The sequence below is a fragment of the Hyperolius riggenbachi genome, chromosome 11, assembly GCF_040937935.1.
Source record: "Hyperolius riggenbachi isolate aHypRig1 chromosome 11, aHypRig1.pri, whole genome shotgun sequence".
Taxonomy (NCBI): Eukaryota; Metazoa; Chordata; class Amphibia; order Anura; family Hyperoliidae; genus Hyperolius; species Hyperolius riggenbachi.
In genome coordinates this window covers 226839095-226858568 of record NC_090656.1, presented here as the reverse complement: position 1 = coordinate 226858568, position 19474 = coordinate 226839095, and the positions used below count along the sequence as shown (strand labels likewise).

The following is a 19474-nucleotide window of genomic DNA, read 5'->3' as shown; positions in this document are numbered from 1 at the left end:
TACAGTAGCTGTTCAGTAACAGCTTTACTGTAACAATACATGAAATCTACTACACCAAAAACGCTTCACAAAACCGCAAAATGCTAGCTGAAACGCTACAGAAAAAAAAGAAAAAGCGTTTCAAAATCTGCTAGCATTTTGCGGATCTGCTAGCGTTTTTTGGTGTGCACTAGGCCTAAGTGCTTTTGAAAATAAATATATCCCTGAGAATCCCCTATAAAGAGATGGACTAGTCCAAAACCTGACACTTCTGTCAGATTTCTACAACCTACTGTGACAGCAACATAGTAGAAAAGTAATTTATGGCTCATTTTACTCAGGAAAAAAATGTACTTATTATTTGTATATGTTTGTACATATTTTAAATTTTACAGTTTTTCGCTGTAGTGCCCCTTTAAAAAACAAATTGCAAAGACCTGACCTGCTTCAGCATCAGACAGAAGTCAGACCAGTCATGCAAGAATTGCTGTTGTGACATCTGATGATGTAGCTGCCTTCAAACACCATGAAAAGCACTATGCTCATCTAACGCTAATCCCTAATGCTTTCTTTCATAATTACCACCACCTCTCCTTCTGTATACAATAACTGCTGCATACAGTATCTATACTCTTCTGTATACAATAACTGCTGCATACAGTGTCTATACTCTTCTGTATACAATAACTGCTGCATACAGTGTCTATACTCTTCTGTATACAATGACTGCTGCATACAGTATCTATACTCTTCTGTATACAATGACTGCTGCATACAGTGTCTATACTCTTCTGTAGACAACGACTGCTGCATACAGTATCTATACTCTTCTGTATACAATAACTGCTGCATACAGTGTCTATACTCTTCTGTATACAATAACTGCTGCATACAGTATCTATACTATTCTGTATACAATGACTGCTGCATACAGTGTCTATACTCTTCTGTATACAATAACTGCTGCATACAGTGTCTATACTCTTCTGTATACAATAACTGCTGCATACAGTGTCTATACTCTTCTGTATACAATAACGGCTGCATACAGTGTCTATACTCTTCTGTATACAATGACTGCTGCATACAGTATCTATACTCTTCTGTATACAATATCTGCTGCATACAGTGTCTATACTCTTCTGTATACAATACCTGCTGCATACAGTATCGATACTCTTCTGTATACAATAACTGCTGCATACAGTATCGATACTCTTCTGTATACAATCACTGCTGCATACAGTATCTATACTATGCTGTATACAATGACTGCTGCATACAGTGTCTATACTCTTCTGTATATAATGACTGCTGCATACAGTATCTATACTCTTCTGTATACAATAACTGCTGCATACAGTATCTATACTCTTCTGTATACAATCACTGCTGCATACAGTATCTATACTCTTCTGTATACAATAACTGCTGCATACAGTATCTATACTATGCTGTATACAATGACTGCTGCAGACAGTGTCTATACTCTTCTGTATACAATAACTGCTGCATACAGTGTCTATACTCTTCTGTATACAATGACTGCTGCATACAGTGTCTATACTCTTCTGTATACAATGACTGCTGCATACAGTGTCTATACTCTTCTGTATATAATGACTGCTGCATACAGTATCTATACTCTTCTGTATACAATAACTGCTGCATACAGTATCTATACTCTTCTGTATACAATCACTGCTGCATACAGTATCTATACTCTTCTGTATACAATAACTGCTGCATACAGTATCTATACTATGCTGTATACAATGACTGCTGCAGACAGTGTCTATACTCTTCTGTATACAATAACTGCTGCATACAGTGTCTATACTCTTCTGTATACAATGACTGCTGCATACAGTGTCTATACTCTTCTGTATACAATGACTGCTGCATACAGTGTCTATACTCTTCTGTATATAATGACTGCTGCATACAGTATCTATACTCTTCTGTATACAATAACTGCTGCATACAGTATCTATACTCTTCTGTATACAATAACTGCTGCATACAGTGTCTATACTCTTCTGTATACAATAACTGCTGCATACAGTATCTATACTCTTCTGTATACAATAACCGCTGCATACAGTGTCTATACTCTTCTGTATACAATAACTGCTGCATACAGTGTCTATACTCTTCTGTATACAATAACCGCTGCATACAGTATCTATACTCTTCTGTATACAATAACTGCTGCATACAGTGTCTATACTCTTCTGTATACAATAACTGCTGCATACAGTATCTATACTATTCTGTATACAATAACTGCTGCATACAGTATCTATACTCTGCTGTATACAATAACTGCTGCATACAGTGTCTATACTCTTCTGTATACAATGACTGCTGCATACAGTATCTATACTTTGCTGTATACAATAACTGCTGCATACAGTGTCTATACTATTCTGTATACAATAACTGCTGCATACAGTATCTATACTCTGCTGTATACAATAACTGCTGCACACAGTATCTATACTCTTCTGTATACAATAACTGCTGCATACAGTATCTATACTTTGCTGTATACAATAACTGCTGCATACAGTGTCTATACTCTTCTGTATACAATAACTGCTGCATACAGTATCTATACTCTTCTGTATACAATAACTGCTGCATACAGTATCTATACTCTTCTGTATACAATAACTGCTGCATACAGTATCTATACTCTTCTGTATACAATAACTGCTGCATACAGTGTCTATACTCTTCTGTATACAATAACTGTTGCATACAGTATCTATACTCTTCTGTATACAATAACTGCTGCATACAGTGTCTATACTCTTCTGTATACAATAACTGTTGCATACCGTGTCTATACTCTTCTGTATACAATAACTGCTGCATACAGTGTCTATACTCTTCTGTATACAATAACTGCTGCATACAGTATCTATACTCTTCTGTATACAATAACTGCTGCATACAGTATCTATACTTTGCTGTATACAATAACTGCTGCATACAGTGTCTATACTCTTCTGTATACAATAACTGCTGCATACAGTATCTATACTCTTCTGTATACAATAACTGCTGCATACAGTATCTATACTTTGCTGTATACAATAACTGCTGCATACAGTGTCTATACTCTTCTGTATACAATAACTGCTGCATACAGTATCTATACTCTTCTGTATACAATAACTGCTGCATACAGTGTCTATACTCTTCTGTATACAATAACTGCTGCACACAGTATCTATACTCTTCTGTATACAATAACTGCTGCATACAGTATCTATACTTTGCTGTATACAATGACTGCTGCATACAGTAGCTATACTATTCTGTATACAATAACTGCTGCATACAGTGTCTATACTCTTCTGTATACAATAACTGCTGCATACAGTATCTATACTTTGCTGTATACAATAACTGCTGCATACAGTGTCTATACTCTTCTGTATACAATAACTGCTGCATACAGTATCTATACTCTTCTGTATACAATAACTGCTGCATACAGTGTCTATACTCTTCTGTATACAATAACTGCTGCATACAGTATCTATACTCTGCTGTATACAATAACTGCTGCATACAGTGTCTATACTCTTCTGTATACAATAACTGCTGCATACAGTGTCTATACTCTTCTGTATACAATAACTGCTGCATACAGTATCTATACTATTCTGTATACAATAACTGCTGCATACAGTGTCTATACTCTTCTGTATACACAGCTACCTCCACAGCTACCTATACTACAACCCATGCAATGCCCAACAGACATAAATCTGCTGGTGGTTAATGTAGCGTTCTGTTATAACATCTTGCGCCTGTGCTGAGATTGTGCAATAGAGAATGACTGTGCATCAGTAATTTACGTTTTCAGGAATTCCCCTCAGGCTAGGTTCACATATACCATAGCGTGAAAATCCAGCGTTTTCATCAGGTGCGTTTGCGTTAGTGTAATGCATTTTTACTGTTTGTGTTTTTATCACGCAGATGCATTTTTCAAGCGTTTTGCTTGTGTTCAATAGCCTTTGCGGTTCGCTAATACAAAGTGCAAATGCGTTTTGTTTGCGTTTTTACATTTACATGTATGCAAATGAATAGGAAGACAACAGGAAGTGGAAATATTTCAAAGATCTTTAATTTATAATTAAAAACGCACAAAAAATGCATGTAAAACGCTATGCATCTGCATTACCATAGACTTTCATTATAAGTGAGTTTTGGCAGCCAGCTTGCATATTATGCAACACTACAAGCATCCGCAGAATGCTTACTGTAAATCGCAAGTGCAACGCAGCTCCTTCTGCGTCCCATAGACTAACATTGCTGCATAAAACGCAGCATTTCCCGCTCCGCAAGCGTTTGTGCTATGTGTGCAGCCGGCCTCAGTGTTAGTGCTTGAAGGTGGGATGCAGGTCAGGTGTGGTGGAGTTAGATGCAGGTCAGGTGGGACATGGATTGGGTCAGGTGGGGTCAGGTCGGATGGGGGTAAGGTGGGTCAAGTCAGGTGGGGTCAGGTAAGACATGGGTGGTAAGGTGGGAACGCTGGTGGTGAGGTGGGACGTGAGTCGGGTCAGGTGAGTTTAGGTGTGGGTCAAGTGAGGTGGGGTCTAGTTGGACACGGGTCAGGAGGTACATGGGGCAGGTCAGGTGTGGTTGGGTTGGACGAGGGTCAGGTGGGATGTGGGTCAGGTCGGGAGGGAGGTGTGTCCGGTCAGGTGTGGTTGGGCTGGACACGGGTCAGGTGGTACGTGGGTCAGTTCAGGTGGGACGTGGGTCGTGTCAGGTCAGGTGTAGACACAGGTCTGGTGGGACGTGGGTTGGGTCAAGTCAGGAGTTTTCAGGTTGGACAGGTGGGTCAGGTCAGGTGTGGTCAGATCTGGCAATTTGGAAAGTGGCAACATTTTATCAGTGATAGTCTGAGATGAATGTCAGGTGGGACGTGGGTCAGGTTGGGTGGGGTCGGGTGCGGGTCATGTGTAGTCAGGTCGGGCACAGGTCAGGTTGGACCTGGGTTGGGTCAGGTGTAGTCAGGTCACATGTGGTTGAGTTGGATGCAGGTCAGGTGGGTCGGGTCAGGTGGGTCGGGTCAGGTCATGTGTAGTCAGGTCAGACACAGGTCAGGTGGGACGTGGGTTGGGGCAGGTTAGGTGTAGTCAGGTCAGACACAGGTCAGGTGGGACGTGGGTTGGGTCAGGTCAGGTGTAGTCAGGTCAGACACAGGTCAGGTGGGATGTGGGTTGGGTCAAGTCAGGTGTAGTCAGGTCAGACACAGGTCAGGTGGGACGTGGGTTGGGTCAGGTCAGGTGTAGTCAGGTCACATGTGGTCGAGTTGGACGCAGGTCAGGTGGGTTGGGTCAGGTCAGGTGTAGTCAGGTCAGACACAGGTCAGATGGGACGTGGGTTGGGTCAGGTCAGGTGTAGTCAGGTCAGACACAGGTCAGGTGGGACGTGGTTTGGGTCAAGTCAGGTGTAGTCAGGTCAGACACAGGTCAGGTGGGACGTGGGTTGGGTCAGGTCAGGTGTAGTCAGGTCACATGTGGTCGAGTTGAGCGCAGGTCAGGTGGGTTGGGTCAGGTCAGATGTAGTCAGGTCAGACACAGGTCAGGTGGATCAGTCAGGTCAGGTGTAGTCAGGTCAGACACAGGTCAGGTGGGACGTGGGTCAGGTCAGGTCAGGTGTAGTCAGGTCGGACATGGGTCAGGTGGGACGTGATTCGAGTCAGGTGTGGTTAGTTCAGGTATTTGGAAAGTGGTGAAATGTTATCAGTGATAATCTGATGTGAATAGCGACTGACACAGACTATTTATAGAATGAAGAGATCGGATTAATATATAACAAAGTTCAGCTTGACGTCACTTCCAGGCAGTAAAGCAGTAGGAGTGGGCGGGGTGTGGCTGGGAATGTGTTATCTGTACAGATGGCAGGACAGTTACAGTACTGATCTGTGGTAATGCATGGAGGATTCAGCTCAAATATAATATACTAGACCTTATACTATACTAGACTACCCCCTTCCCCAACCCTCCCCCCGCCTCTTTTCCATGAAGCGTACCTGCACACGCCCGCCTCCCGCCCTCGTCCTCCTATAGTGTGTAACGTCCATGTGCCACGCATGTGTCCTGGCAAAAAAGCACGGACACAGGGACAGGGGGCGCAGGGACACAGGGGTTTTATTGCATAGGATATACAGTGCAGGGAAGGGCGTGGCACAAGCCATTTATTGCTTCAGTATAATGCTGGTGCATGTAGCTACAACAAGCATAAACACTTATAATACAATATATACAGTGCCATTAATGTCTAAACTGCTGTAATCCTCCTAAAGTGGTGATCCACAGCTTCACTTCAATAAAGCCTCCGATTGGATGTGGTAATTGCCCGATCAACAAAGAGAGAGGCTCAAATTCCCCCCTACCCTCCGCTCTACCTGGTGAACCCATTGGGCTTGATTCACAAAAGAGTGCTAACTGTTACCACGCCCGTTTTCGCGCGGAAATTCGCGTTTGAATGCATAAACGATAGTGATTTCACGCGAAACCGTTTAACTGCGCGCGAATGCAAAAATTCATGCAAAAAACGGCCGTGCTAACAGTTAGCACTCTTTTGTGAATCAAGCCCCTTGTCTCCTGTGTTCAGAGTTAGGGTGCGTAGTGGGTACACACATCCATCTTCGATTGGCCAACTTTACCAATTCCATGTAGTATAAGAGTTCACCTGCACCAACTGCTCATAGGATTAACAATCTGTTAGCCCTCATACAACATGGAGGTGGTAAAATTGGCCAATCTGAATTGGATGTGTGTACACGCCTTTAAAAACATTATTTAGCATCTGCAGATCTGAGATTGTAGCAATCGCTGCTTTATAAGCAGCCCAGAAGTGGAAGTAAATGTGGGAATCCGGGAACTCAGAGATCGGCGAATCCCCACTGCAATAAATGCGCGACTTACGGAGAAGTGCGATAACTTCACAAGAGATGTGATACGAATCTCCTACACTTCTCACCCCAGATCAGCAGCGTTATATGTATGTCATAAAAAGAAGCCCCGCCCACTACACCCACAGCACTTGTGTTATCTGTCAGACGTCATCAGGGCTGAACTTTGTACTGCAGTTTAAGTCTCTTTTATCCACGAGGTCTCCTCGCCGCAGATAACAGCGAAACTAACCATGCCTGAAACCTCTTTCCTGTGTTTCCTAAGAAACAATCGGTGTATCTGGGGCTATTGCACAAGAATTCCAACAAATACAATTTTTTCAGTGCCAATCACTGCTTATGTATATGTACTATATATGTATATGCACTACGTACATCGTACTACTGTACGATGTACAAGAGGCATTATTGTGGGAAAAAAACATTTCTCAGCTTTTATTTATATTTGAGCAAAAAGCGTCCAGTCCAAAATGATTCATACCCTTTACAAACTGTCACAGTCTGTGGGAAAATCCAAAGTTCTATACTATTCCAAATAGTCCAAGCTGGTCTAAAGCATCCTAATTACCCTGATTAATTTGGAACAGCGGTTTTAATCTATTCATCCGGTGAAAAACAGCAGCTGGTTTCTGGACAGTCATGGCTCAGGGCCCGTTTCCACTATCGCGAATCTGCATGCGTTTCCTGCATGCAGATTCGCACAGCCAATACAAGTGGATGGGCCTGTTTCCACTTGTCAGTTTTGCTGTGCGTTTTTCTGTGCAGGTTTTTTCTGCACGGCAGAGCCCTCAGAATTCGCCTGCGTGTGGAATGCAGGCGAATCGCACACAATGGGCTTGATTCACAAAGCGGTGCTAACAGTTAGCACGCTAGTGAAAAGCCCTTTATCACGCCTACACTCAGTTTAGGCGTGATAAGTTTAGGCGTGATAAGTTAGGCGTGATAAGTTTAGGCATGATAAGTTTAGGTGTGATAAGTTTAGGCATGATAAGTTTAAGCACCAACTGCGTTAGCACCGCTGTGCACAGCTGATCAAAAGTTATGCGCTAGCAAAGTCTGGTGCACTTCGCATAGAGTTTAATGGCGCTGCTTTGCGTGCAGGACTTTGTGCGCGATCTAAACTTATCTAAACTTATCATGCCTAAACTTATCACGCCTAAACTTATCATGCCTAAACTTATCACGCCTAAACTGGCTTTTCACCAGCGTGGTGCAATGGTTATCACGCCTAAAGTCTCTAACTGGGTTAGCACCGCTTTGCGAATCAGGCCCAATGTATTCAATAGGGAAATCGCATGCATGTTCCCCATGCGTTTTTGCCGCAAATTTGCATGCAAATTCGCATAGGTACCAATGTTAATTCACACAGGCAGTGACATGGTTAAAATCGCATATTGTGTGTGGGAGAGCTGGCAGGCACTCGGGGTGAACGCTGATAGTAGACAAAAATATGATGGACCCAGACAACCATGTGCTCAAGAATAATAAGGAAAGTTTTCTTCATGAACTGAGAGGCATGGGAAAAAAAGTCTGGCACTATAGCGTTTATTGTGCAAAAGGTGACACAAAGATGCAAATTCAAGGCATCAGCAGGATTTGACAGTATGCAACAAATCATGTAACAGTTCAAAAGTCATACCAATGGCACATTGCTGCACATCCACCTTAGAGAAAGCTTGGCGCAAGCCACACGAAACGGTCGTTAGGCCGTGCACCCTCTGGCACCCACCGCCGCTGTACTACCCTTCACCCAGACGCCACCAAAGATGCCATGGGTATGACTTTTGAATTGTTACATGATTTGTTGCATACTGTCAAATCCTGCTGATGCCTTGAATTTGCATCTTTGTGTCACCTTTTGCACAATAAACACTATAGTGCCAGACTTTTTTTCCCATGCCTCTCAGTTCATTAAAATCGCATATACCCTCACCTATGCGAATTTGCGGCAAAAAATGCATGCGGAATCGCATTCGCATGCGATTAAATCAGCGTTGGAATCCAGGCAATTCCGCACCGCAATAGTGGAAACGAGCCCTAAGATAAAGGAGCTCAGTGAGGACTTGCGGCTGCACATTGTGGCTGCTCACAAGTCAGGAAAAGGCTACAAGGTCATTTCTAAATGTTTTCAAGTTCCAGTAACTACAGTGCAAAGTATTATTAAAAAATCAAAGATGTTCTGCACTGTGGAAAATCTCAAGAGGCTGTGGTCGGAAGCCAAAAGTGACCCCTGTGCTGTCCAGGATGACAGTGAGAGAGGTGAAAAAGAATCCAAGGATCACCACCAAGGCCATCCTGGTGAATCTGGGCACTTCTGGTGGCAATGTCTCAAGGCAGACCAGGGCCGGGCCGAGGCATAGGCTGGAGAGGCTCCAGCCTCAGGGCGCAGTGTAGGAGGGGGTGCACAATTCATTCAGCTGTCATTCCTAATTGTGTTTGAAGCAGAAAGAAATAAGAAAAGGGGATACATGGAAGTGACTACAAGCCAGATAACTAGAGATTAAGGTGTTGGGGGCCCTGTGGCCCTCTTAGTCTAATAGCAATCAGTGTGTGATGGCTGGGGTGGAGGGATGGAGGGGCGCACTTTGCTGTCTCAGCCTTGAGTGCTGGAGGACCTTGTCCCGGCTCTGAGGCAGACAATCCAACAGACACTGCACACTGCTGGGTTCCACCGATGCAGACCAAGGAGGACACCACTTCTCCAGATAAAGCACACAAAAGCTCACTTGGCCTTTGCAAATGCTCATCTGGACAAAGAAGAAGACTTCTGGTCTTTTGTGTTATGGTGATATAAAACAAAAAATGAATTGTTGGGTCACAATGATGTTCCCTTCATTTGGCGTACAAAAGGAGAAGCCTTCAACCCAAAGAACACCATCCCCACTGTCAAACATGGTGGTGTGAGAACCTAATGCTTTGGGGGTGTTTTTCAGCCAATGGACCAGGGAACCTCATCATGTAAATGGCACCATGAAAACAGAGCAATACATGAGGATTCTCAACGACAACATCAGGCAGTCTGCAAAGAAACTTGGCCTTGGGCACCAGTGGACATTTCAGCATGACAATGACCCAAAACACACAGCAAAAGTGGGTGAGTAAATGGTTAGCAGACAACAACATTAATGACTTGGAGTGACCCAGCCAGAGTCCTGACTTGAATCGAATTGAGAATCTGTGGAGGGGGCTAAAGATCAGGGTGATGTCAAGAAGACCCTCTAACTTGAAAGATTTGGAGCTCATTGCTGAAGATGAATGGGCAAAATTACCCGTGGAGACATGCAAAAAGCTGGTCTGCAATTATAAGAAGCTGTAATAGCCAACAAAGGCTTTCCTATTGAATATTGAGAAGGGTATGAATAATTTTGGACTGGACACTTTTTGCTCAAATGTAAATAAATAAGCTGAGAAATGTTTTTTTTCCCCACAATAATTCCTCTTGTACATTGTCTTATTATCTTTTGGGAGACGCCCAGGTCATTTCCCGTCAAAAAATTCCTTGCTGGTTGAATAAAAGTAACTTTAAGGCATCGTTCCCATTGCATTCCGCTCGTGTGCCCATTCGCGTTGGCCGTTTTTTGATGAGTTTTTTTTTCAGTTTCTGTGTGTTGGAGGTTTTTGTTAAGTGCTTTTGCTGAGCGATTGCGTTTTTTGACTTCCTGAAGTCAGTCAGGAAGTGAACTCTTTGATCCGAAAAATAATAAATACAATGTATTTATTCTTTAAAACATTCACGCAATCGCTGCACAAGAGATTTTGTGAGCGGTTTGCGTTTTCCTATACCTTCCATTAAGCCGTAATCGCCTCAAAAATGGCCCATGCAACGCTTATCTGAGCGGATCTGAAACAAACCGCTCAGATGTGAACCTTGTCGTAGAGAATCATTGCACAAGCGCTTTCAGGGCGATTTTGAAAATTTGCCAGCGCTTACAAATTCTCAAAAACGCCCCTAGTGTGAACAAGGCCTTAAGGCTCATACACACATCAGACTATAGTCTTTGGAAAATGAAAGATCACAGACCAATCTTACCACCCTTCATGTAGTATGAGAGCCATACTCTACACAGTCTATTCTATGGAGCTGAACTCCCCATCAGAAAACAATCTTTGCAAGATGCTGCACACACAGATGCTGTACAGACACAAAAGATCAGTATCTGCAAAAGATCTGTTCCTGCCAAAGATCCGTTCCTGCAAATTGCATTCATAGTCTATGAGATCTGCAGATCATCATACACACCTTGTTTAACCTCCTTGCCGGTTATCCCGAACTCAGCTCGGGGTAACCTGCGCAGGAGGATTTCTCAGGCCCCGCTGGGCCGATTTGCATAATTTTTTTTCCCTACACGCAGCTAGCACTTTGCTAGCTGCGTGTAGTACGCGATCGCCGCCGCTCGCCGCCAATTCGCCGCTACCCGCTGCGCCAAGCCGCCCCCCCCCCCGCTGCAGAACCCTGCGCAGCATGGCCAATCAGTGCCAGGCATCGCTGAGGGGCGGTTCGGGATTCCCTGTGACGTCCCGACGTCCATGACGTCAGCGACGTCATCCCGCCCCGTCGCCATGGCGACCGGGGAAGCCCTGCAGGAAATCCCGTTCTCAATGGGATTTCCTGCATACTCTGATCGCTGAAGGCGATCGGAGTGGGTGGGGGGATGCCGCCGCTCAGCGGCTATCATGTAGCAAGCCCTGGGCTCGCTACATAATTTAAATTAAAAAAAAAAAAAAAAAAAGTGCGGCGCTGCCTCCTTGCCGGATTTTTTAGACCGCCAAGGAGGTTAACAGACATTCATCTGCAGATCAGACATTCATCTGCAGATCTGAAAATCCATCCTGGTGGATCTGATCTGCAGATGAATGTCTGTTAAACAAGGTGTGTATGATGATCTGCAGATATCACAGACTATGAATGCAATTTGCAGGAACTGATCTTTTGCAGATACTGATCTGTTGAATGAGTACAGCATCTGTGTGTGCAGCATCTTGCAAAGATTTCTGTCTGATGGGGAGTGCAGCTCCATAGAAAAGACTGTGTAGAGTATGGCTCTCATACCACATGGAAGGGGGTACAATTGGTCTGTGAGCTTTCATTTTCCAAAGACTATGGTCTGATGTGTGTATTTTCCAGGGGTATGAATAATTATGGGCACTGGGCAGCACTGTATGTATGAGTACAACATATATGTACTCTATATATACATATGACATATGTATATGTAATATGTATGTGTACTGTATATGTACTATATTATGTGTCCTTTCTATAGCATAACAGGATTCCAAATCTGGAAGTATAATAATTGTCACTATCTCAAACTGACAGTAATGGATGTTTGTTTTTGAGCTGCCTGTTTTATTTATACTTTACAGTACTATGTAGGTTGTGTACCTCCATCTGTATCTACAAACAGCCATCAGAGCCACACATGGAGTGTCATGACAATAATACAAGGTGTGATCCCTTCTCAGCACACAGCTGTCTTAGGGATTGTTCACACTAGGGGCGTTTTCGCTATTTTTTCAGATTTTCAAAATCGCCCTAAAAGCGATTGTGCAATGATTCCTTCTGGAACTGTTCATATCTGCTTTCCGCAGACCAAGGCGCTGCCTGGATCATTTTTGGGGCAATTTTGCTATAATGGAAGGTACAGGAAAAGCGCAAAACGCTCACAAAATCGCTTTATGTGGCGACTGTGTTCACTCTTTCATGAATAAACACATTGTATTTATTCATTTCCGGGTGAAAGAGTTCGCTTCCTGACTGACATCAGGAAGTCAACAAACTGAAACGCTCTGCAAAAGCGCTTAGAAAAGTGCTTTATAAAAAAAAAATCGCTGCGCGCAGGTGAGGGCCAGGAGGGGGAAAAAAAATCACTCACAAAATCGTAAAACGCTGGCCTCCGCGATTGCGATTTTAGATGAGGACAAAGCCTAAGGGACTGAGGGCTTGTTCACACTATGAGCATTTGCTGATTTTTTTTTAGGCGCTGGCAAATTTGGAAATTGCTCTAAAAGCACTTGTGCAATGATTTCCTATGAGAGTGTTCATATACAGTATGACTGTTCCGCTTTCTATTGAATCGCAAACGTGCTACCTGTACCATTTTCAGAGCATTTGTGTTCAATAGAAAGTATAGGGAAATCGCAAAGGGAAAAAGCGCTTTGAAAAGGGATTTCCAGAGCGTACCAGAGTTCAAAACAAAGAAACAAACAAACACAGAACATTTATATGTAGAAGCTTTCCAGAGGCGCCAATAGAATAAAAGTCACTTAAACGAGCTTAAAACCGATGGGGCAGTGGTGGGCCTATCCCATCCATGCAGACAAACCAAACAAAGGAAGGACTGTGGCATCAACAGTCAAACCACAATTTTATTTATACTCCACAGTAAAAATAGGCAACGTGTTTCACGGGCTCAATCCCGCTTCATCAGGCCAATCAAAAAGGAGCATACAGCTTAACAGCATCAAAACCAGACAGAGGCGACTATTTTGTAAGCGCAAAGTGCAGGGAAAAGTGCTTTGGAAGCGCTCTATAAATCACTCAGTGCTTGCGATAGCGCTGACGATTTATTATGTGAACAAGGCCTTAGAGCTGCAATGTTTCTCCCATGTAGAGAGTCTATGGCAGGCATGGACAAACTTCAGCTGTTGAGGAACTACAAGTCCCACAATGCATTTGCCTTTATGAGTCATGACTGTGGCTGTCAGACTCCTACAATGCATTGTTCCACAACAGCTGGAGGGCCAAAAGTTCCACAATGCATTGCAGGAGTCTGACAGCCACAGTCATGACTCATAAAGGCAAATGCATTGTGGGATTTGTAGTTCTTTAACAGCTGGAGGGCCAAGTTTGCCCATGCCTGGTCTATGGCGTATGGACTGCCCAGAAATCTCACTATGCAGCAGGAGTAATCAGCTACCATCAGCTGCCTGGCTGCAGCTCACACACCCCCGTATCACAGCCTTTCAGGAACCTCAAGGAACAGCTGCAGTGATGAGAGGAAGTGAAGAAATCTCCTTTCCTTCGCTGATGCCGCAGATTCACTTTAAACCATTGTTATGAGACAAGAAAACCACGTGAATCCGTAACGCCAACATGTTCCTGAGGAACGCCCTTTTCCTCGCCGGCCGCAGCGCCTGATCCTCCCCCGCATGTGGAGGCCGCACACAGCCACTCACCGCCAGGAAACAAACACATTCACCACTAATACACCAGCATAGAACCACAGCCATGTGACAACACACCACACCACACAACTGCCCACGTTCTTTTACTTCCCTACACTTCCCTAGTAATTTTGGGTCACCTCAAGCTGCTTGGATATTGTTGTACAAGTATTACGCTAAGCTTACACCCCTCCTGTCTGTACTCTGCTTTTATCAGATCTGGGCTTCATGGGGTACTGCCTAAGTGCCTATACACCCTACAACCCACTGTGAAGACACGGACTGCCATGATGAATGCAATCGGCCATAGCAGCCTTCTTATTACAATAATTAAAGGACAACTGAAGTGAGAGGGATATGAAAGCTGCTAAATGTATTCCCTTTTAAACAATACCAGTTGCCTGGCTGCCCTGCTGATATATTTGGCTGCAATGGTGTCTGAATCACACACCTGAACCAAGCATACAGCTAATCCATCACACTTCAGTCAGAGCACCTGATCTGCTGCATGCTTGTTCAAGGTGTATGGCTAAATGTATTCAAGGCAGAGGTTCAGCAGGCTAGCCTGGCAACTGGTATTGTTTAACCACTTGCCGACCGCGCACTCATAACGCGCGTCGGCAAAGTGGCAGCTGCAGGACCAGCGACGCAGTTCTGCGTCGCCGGCTGCAGGCTAATTAATCAGGAAGCAGCCGCTCGCGCGAGCGGCTGCTTCCTGTCAATTCACGGCGGGGGGCTCCGTGAATAGCCTGCGGGCCGCCGATGGCGGCTCGCAGGCTAAATGTAAACACAAGCGGAAATAATCCGCTTTGTTTACATTTGTTCAATGCTGCTAACAGTAGCAGCGTTGTACCAGATCAGCGATCCCCGGCCAATCAGCGGCCGGGGATCGCTGTCACATGACAGGCAGGAGCCTGTTAGAGGCTGCACAGGACAGATCCGTTCCTGTGCAGCCTCTGATCTCCGGAACGAAGGGAGGTAGGAGAGGGAGGGGGGGAATGTCGCTGCGGAGGGGGGCTTTGAGGTGCCCCCCCCGCAAACCTCAGGCAGGCAGGAGCGATCAGACCCCCCCTGCACACCATCCCTATAGGGGGGAAAAAAGGGGGGCGATCTGGTCGCTCTGCCTGCTACCTGATCTGTGCTGGGGGCTGCAGAGCCCACCCAGCACAGATCACAGAATACAGCGCTGGTCCTTAAAGGGGGGTAAAGCGTGGGTCCTCAAGTGGTTAAAAGGAAATACATTTGGAAGCCACCATATCCCTTTTGCTTCAGTTGTCCTTTAAAGGACAACTAAATAAGTGAGAGGTATATGGAAGCTGCCATATTTATTTCCTAACCAATTCACATTACCTGCCTTTAACCTCCCTGGCGGTTAACTTATTTTGCCAAATGGGCAAAAATCCTTTTTTTTTTTAATATATTTTTTTTTTGTTTCATGTAAAACTACCAGAGTGGTAGCTACATGAAACACCACTAGAGGGCGCATGTGGCCCTCTAATGCGATCGTTGCCGGCATCAATAGCAAACAGGGGAGCGCGTATATAACGCGTTCCCCTGTTTGGCTTCTCCTGTCGCCATGGCGACGATCGGCATGACGTCATGGACGTCCTGACATCAGGCGCACTCGATCCAGCCCATAGCGCTGCCTGGAACTCATTGGTCCAGGCAGCGCAGGGCTCTGGTGGGGGGGGGGCCCTCTTCCGCCGCTGCGTGCGGGCGATCGCCGCAGAGTGGCGGCGATCGAGCTGTGCGCGCGGCTAGCAAAGTGCTGGCTGCGCGCACAGCACTTTGAATGGGGCGAATCGCCCTAACAGATCCTGAGAAATCCTCCTGCGCGGCATAGCCCGAGCTCAGCTCAGGCTTACTGCCAGGGAGGTTGAAGAGACACTGAAGCAAAAAAATATATATGATATAATGATTTGTATGGGTAGTACAGCTAGAAATAAAACATTATGAGCAGAGACATAAGTCTAATTGTTTCCAGTGAAGGAAGTGTTAAGAAACTCCAGTTGTTATCTCTATGCAAAAAAGCCATTAAGATCCACGACTTTTAAGGCTGATTTCACACCAGGACGTTGCATTTTAGGGGACGTTATGGTCACATAACGTGCCCCTAACGCAACGCCTGGTGCTCTCTAATGTGGACGTCAGAGTGAGCCGCGTTGTGCAGCTCACTCTGGCGTCCGTGATGCCGTGATGCGTACTCTTGGACGCATGCGGCATCACGTGGTCCCGCCGGCCAATCGCCGCACAGAGCGGCCGCTCCAGGAAGTAAACACTGCACGTCACTGAGTGCAGTGAATATTAATTAGCCATGTGCCTGGCCGCTCTCCGCTCCTCCCCAACATTACTGAGCATGTGCAAGCAGTCTAACGCGGCTCTGCCGCTTATAAAGTACTGCATGCAGTACGTTCTGTTATGGCACAGCGTTACTGAGTAACGCAACGTGGGCACTGTGGACAGCCCATTGATTTTTCATTGCTGTGCGGTGGGGTGCGCTACAGGCTGCTCTAACGTGCGCCTGTAACGTCCCACTGTGAAACCAGCCTAAAAGTTGCAGAAAGGTCTGTCTTCTGACATTTATTATCTCAACTGTCAGTAAAGAAATTTCTTTTTCTCCGCCAGAGGAGAGCTCTGAAAAAATCATTTAGAATACTGAGTAGCTGTAAACTGCAAATATTAGAGAATGGTGCAATGTTATAAAAAAAAAACACTATATAACTGGAAATAAAAGTATGAGAATATTTTTTGTGCTGCTAAACTTCTGGTAAATTATCCGTACTACACAACCAATTCATTATATAATTTTTTTTTCGCTTCAATGTCTCTTTAAGGCTGGGTGCACACATAGCAGAAACAATAGCGTTGCGTAAAACGCTGCATTTTTTGCAGCATGTTAGTCAATGGGACGCAGAAAAAAACACAGAGATCTGCGATTTACAGTATGTGTTTCGAGAACGCTGGTTTGGTTGCATATTATGCAGGATAGCTGCCAAATTGCATATAATGAAAGTCAATGGAAACGCAATGTGTTGCGTTTTTTATGCTTTTTTTTTTAAATAAAGATTTCTGATGTGTTTCCACTTCCTGTTTTCTTCCTAGTGATTAGCATAAATGTTAATATAAAAACGGATACAAAACGCATATGCCTTTTACATATGTGAACCACAACCGCATTAAAACACACGCAAAACGCATGGAAAACGCATCTGTGTTAAAAAACCGCAAACGCACCCAAAACGCAGTAAAAACGCATTACAAAATCACACACGCACCTGCATAAATAATTTTTCACACTATGTCGTATGTGAACCCAGCCGCATACTTTTAGGGCCTGAGCCCGCTAACGCAGTTGTGTGCAGTTCTGTCCGCTTTTCAGTATCTGTAACATGGATGTGTTGCTGAAAAGCGGACACAACAGCATTAGTGGGCTCAGGCCCTAAGCCATAGACCCGGAACAAGCATGCAGATCAGGTGCTCTGACTGAAGTGTGATGGATTAGCTGCATGCTAGGGTTGTGATTCAGACACTACTGCAGCCAAAGAGATCAGCAGGACTGCCAGGCAACCGGACCGAGGCTGGGATGAGCGAAAGTGTCTCTGATGTTATCGCAAAAAGTTCATTGAATTTACAATTCTGCAAATTTTGGGGAAACGCTCTTTGCATTGAAGTCAAAAGCCTTTTTTCAAGCGCAGCCGATTTTTAACATCGCCCACAAAACGCTTGTGCAATGATTCCCTATGAGAGAGTTCACAGCTGCGCGGTTCGGTTCCAATCCGCTTACCAAAGCGCTGCCTGTACCATTTAGGTAGAGGAAAAACGCAAAACGCTCACAAAATCGCTTAGTGCAGTGATTGCGTTTGCGTTTTTAAGCATAAATACATTGTATTTATTATTTTCCGGGTCAAAGAGTTCACTTCCTGACTTGCTTCATGGAGTGAATTACAAAACTGCTCGGAAAAAGCGCTTAGTAAAAAAAAGCAGCGCACAAAAACGCAACACGCATACGTTTTCATTTTTAGGGGCCTCAGGGTAGGAACACACTAGACAGAATAGCATATGCATTTTCCTAGCACGTAGTGAAAACACATATGCTATTCTGCCTGTTCCTACCCTTAGGCTGGTTTCACACCATAACGTCCCCCTAACGCAACGCCTGGTGGTGTTGGAGCAGGACGCTACCAAGAGCCGCGTTACAAGCACCTCTTGGTGCGCCTGCTCTTGCGGAGGCACTGCGGAGACCACGTGAGCGGAGCTCTCCGCATCACGTGGTCCCGCCCGGCCAATCGCCGCACAGAGCGGCCGCTCCAGGAAGTAAACCCTGCACGTCACGAGTCACGACGTGCAGTGAATATTAATTAGCCATGTGCCTGGCCGCTCGCCGCTCCTCCCCAACATTACAGCGCATGTGCAAGCAGTCTAACGCGGCTCAGCCGCGTATAAAGTACTGCATGCAGTACGTTGGCTTGTGACGCAGCGTTACAATGTAACGCAACGTGGGCACTGTGAACAGCCCATTGATTTTTCATTACTGTGCGTTGGGCTGCGTTACAGGCTGCTCTAACCTGCGCCTGTAACGTCCCACTGTGAAACCAGCCTTAGCCATAGCCCCTGAACAAGCATGCAGCAGATCAGGTGTTTCTAACATTATTGTCATATCTGACAAGATTAGCTGCATGCTTGTTTCTGGTGTGTTTCAGACAATACTGCAGCCAAATAGATCAGCAGGGCTGCCAGGCAACTGGTATTGTTTAACAGGCAATAAATATTTCAGCCAACATAATCTATTTTCTTCAGTTGTCCTTTAACCTCCTTGCCGTTATAAAAAATCCGGCAAGGAGGCAGCGCCGCACTTTTTTTAAAATTTTTTTTTTAAATCATGTAGCGAGCCCAGGGCTCGCTACATGATAGCCGCTAAGCGGCGGCATCCCCCCACCCACTCCGATCGCCTTCGGCGATCAGAGTATGCAGGGAATCCCGTTGAGAACGGGATTTCCTGCAGGGCTTCCCCGGTCGCCATGGCGACCGGGCGGGATGACGTCACCGACGTCATAGACGTCGTGACGTCAGAGGGAACCCCGATCCGCCCCTTAGCGCTGCCTGGCACTGATTGGCCAGGCTGCGCAGGGGTCTGGGGCGGGGGGGGGCGGCTCGGCGGGTAGCGGCGAATCGGCGGCGAGCGGCAGCGATCGCGTACTACACGCAGCTAGCAAAGTGCTAGCTGCATGTAGGAAAAAAAAATTATGCAAATCGGCCCAGCGGGGCCTGAGAAATCCTCCTGCGCAGGTTACCCCGAGCTGAGCTCAGGATAAACGGCAAGGAGGTTAAATCTCTTAGGGCTCGTTTCCACTATTGCGGTGCAGAATCGCCTGGATTCCACCGCTG

General features: G+C 45.3%; 1 protein-coding gene across 2 annotated transcripts in view; it reads right to left on the bottom strand.

The window, feature by feature from the left end:
- LOC137537571 (tumor necrosis factor receptor superfamily member 1A-like) overlaps positions 1-19474 on the bottom strand; it is a 114838-nt gene that overhangs the window by 63435 nt on the left and 31929 nt on the right. The gene's annotated exons all lie outside the window — the stretch shown is intronic.